General features: G+C 40.6%; 1 non-coding gene across 1 annotated transcript; it reads right to left on the minus strand.

Annotated features, from left to right (window-relative positions):
• Nucleotides 1-878: 878 nt before the first annotated feature.
• Nucleotides 879-985, minus strand: LOC121831181 (U6 spliceosomal RNA). Its single transcript, XR_006074568.2, has one exon. It is a non-coding gene; the product is annotated as a U6 spliceosomal RNA (small nuclear RNA).
• Between the last annotated feature and the right edge of the window lie 2,025 nt (nt 986-3,010).

Here is a 3,010-nt window from a genome sequence, read left to right on the forward strand (position 1 = left end):
TACCAGATTACATCTGGACTGTGAATCCAAGCATGTCTTCCTATGAAACTCAAGAAGACTTATTAAAAATTATATATAAATCTCAGTTCTCTACTTCTCATATTCTGAGACCGTTCAAAACCCATAAAACTACATGCTTGTCTAAAAAAACAACTCTAAAACAGGCTTCAGTATTGAGACTAAGACTTAGTCAGTGAGTTTTCAGAGAGGGTCCTTGGACATTACTTTTTATTCACCCTTCCTCTCCCAACCCCAACCAGCTAACACATCATCAAAGGATGGAACAGGTCAGAAAGAGGACTCAGAACTGATGTATGCAGCCAGAGGGTTCTAAGAACCACTCATTGTTCAAAGCCAAAATGGGGACTGGAGAGAATTTCAGTAGTTAAGAATGCAATGCTTGCTGCAGGCAGAAAACGGCATCCCTCTGTGGACTCTGCTTCAGTTCCTGCCTCCAAGTTCCTGCCTTGAGTTCCTACCCTGACTACCATTTATAATGAGTAGACTGTAAGCTTAAGTTTATTTAAACCCTTTCTTCCCCTCCCTCACAATAAAGAGTGCTTGCTGCTCTTACAGAAGATCTAGTGAGTCCAATTCCCAGTGTCCATGTTAGGTGGGTCATAGCCACCTAAAATTCTAGTTCTAAGGATTCTGGCACAATCTTCTGGTCTCTGTGGCCACTTACACACAAGTGACAAACACACAGATGCATAGACACCTACACACACACACACACACACACACACACACACACACACAAATATACTAAAAAGAAAACAAAAGGCACAGCAGACTCTCCATATCTCTTCACTTCTTCATATCTCTTCATATTTCTTCACTCAGCCATTCATAAACATACCTCACATTGTCTTTGTACTATATTGTTTCTTTTTTTCATGAATTTGCATGTCATCCTTGCACAGGGGCCATGCTAATCTTCTCTTTATCATTCCAATTTTAGTATATGTGCTGCCGAAGCAAGCACACAATATTGTTTCTTGAGCCCTCCATTATGAGTGTCCCCTGTATCAGAATGCGGACCCCTAATCCAGTTCTCAATCCTGGGGTCTGTGAGGGTTTCATAGACTTACTATTCTTGCAGTCCCTCTTCCTTCTACCTACTGTCTATCATGCTATACTTCCATTTCATCTGTGAGACACACACACTTACATATACTAAAGATATTAAATGAAATAGGAGTAAACAAAGATAAATTTAGGCCTTATTGAAAAGAGCACTACAATGGCAATACAAACCCACACACGCACATACATACACACACTTTATAATACCACATATTGGATTTACACACTAGAAATTAAATAAGAAATCAAGTTTCAGAGACGTAAATGATCTGCCCAAAGCTACTCAACCATTAAACGGCAAGAATTCAAATCTAAGTCTGCCCTAGATAGAACCCCTTGTCTCCATTACCCATTACCTCATTAATTTAGGAATGAGTATCATTTGTGCCCTGGAGCAACATTTTCCTATTTCCTTTGCAGTATGTCACCTGAGGTTTGACAGAGTCCTTAGGCCTTCCTGAGGAGAGAGACTCCAGGCTTTCTGTGAGCAGGTGTTCCATTGAGGCCCTTGGCGTCTGTTCGTCAACCAAGTGGGGGCAAAGAGTGTGCTTCATTGGTATGCATCAGAAAGTGAGAGCTGTCAATGAGAGTGCTGAGCTAAGAAGGAGACATTACCAGAAGGACATGTTTTGAGATGTAGCCACCCTTGGAAACTCCCTTTTTGCCAGGAAGCACACAGGCTGTGCATTCTGTCCAGTATCTTTATTGTCTCCCTTTACAGATGGAATGACTTATTTCAGGAAGACAAAGCATCTCTCTGGTTGAACATTCACCTTGACTGTTTACATTTGGTCTCACAAAAGGCCAGGAAGTGATCTGCCTTGACTGTTTATTCTCAAGTTTTTCCTAAAAGAATTTGAGGCTGATTGAATATGCAACTCCAAAATATCCTTAGTGACTGAGAGGCCCAGGAGCTATTTGCCACTACTGTAAATAAAGTTTTCCAAATAATAATGTGGCTACAATCTTTATCTTAGGAGCAAGGAAAATAGTGAGCAAATAATCAACAAGGCGCAAAAACAAAACAAAAGTTCTGACTTTTCAAGAGTTTCTTAATATATTATGCAAGTTCAGAGAATCCCAATTCCTTCTCCTTCAGGGATATTCTAAACTACTCTTTTATGAAGTACAAATGACATTTTTCTCATGTACCTATACCATTACCCTTCTGAAAGTACCCTGGCCTCTAACAGAAGCATCCTGCTTATTTCTGGATCTATGAGGTTTATTCCTTAGCTTAAAGATGTGAGATTACTTCAGGATCAAGGGCAGATGCAGTATGAGCTCCTCTTCCCACCTTTTAAATCTTAGTCACACCCTTGAGTAGTGTGTAGTTGTCAGGAATATACCTTCTTATCTTTTCCTAGAGCCAGGGCCCTCTTCACCATCTGGGATAGCAGTGTCAATGCTTTTCTAAGCAGTATATCAACTCTGAATCCTTTATGTGAATGTGGTATGTTCAACACTAAAGTATCTTTCTATGGGTATGGGAAAGACAAGGACATATGAGTCTAACTCAGCCCAGCAGATCGAGAAAATAATCCAAAAACAACATATCTGCACTTTCATATAGCAGAGGCTGCAGCATGATCACAGCTGACTGACCCTCTAGGTTCATGGTTTCCTAATAAGACAAAAGATAATATTAAACTAGCAACTCACTGTCATTTTTAGTGGCTTAAGGGAAACCACTCAGGTGACCGAAACCTCACAGCCCTAAGGTGAAGAACCTCATTAGGAGATGTTTGAATATCATACTGCTGTCTTGCAAAGGTTAAACACATTTAACCCAGCAGGAAGACATTCTGTAGAAAGTAGCACAATGTTCCCAGCTGGCTCCCATGTAGATGCCCCAAGACCTCACCACCCACAGAAGGGCTATTGAATACTAGAAGGCTATATGACCCATACAGTCCTGGAATCT

Source organism: Peromyscus maniculatus, chromosome 7, assembly GCF_049852395.1.
Source record: "Peromyscus maniculatus bairdii isolate BWxNUB_F1_BW_parent chromosome 7, HU_Pman_BW_mat_3.1, whole genome shotgun sequence".
NCBI classification, from domain to species: domain Eukaryota; kingdom Metazoa; phylum Chordata; class Mammalia; order Rodentia; family Cricetidae; genus Peromyscus; species Peromyscus maniculatus.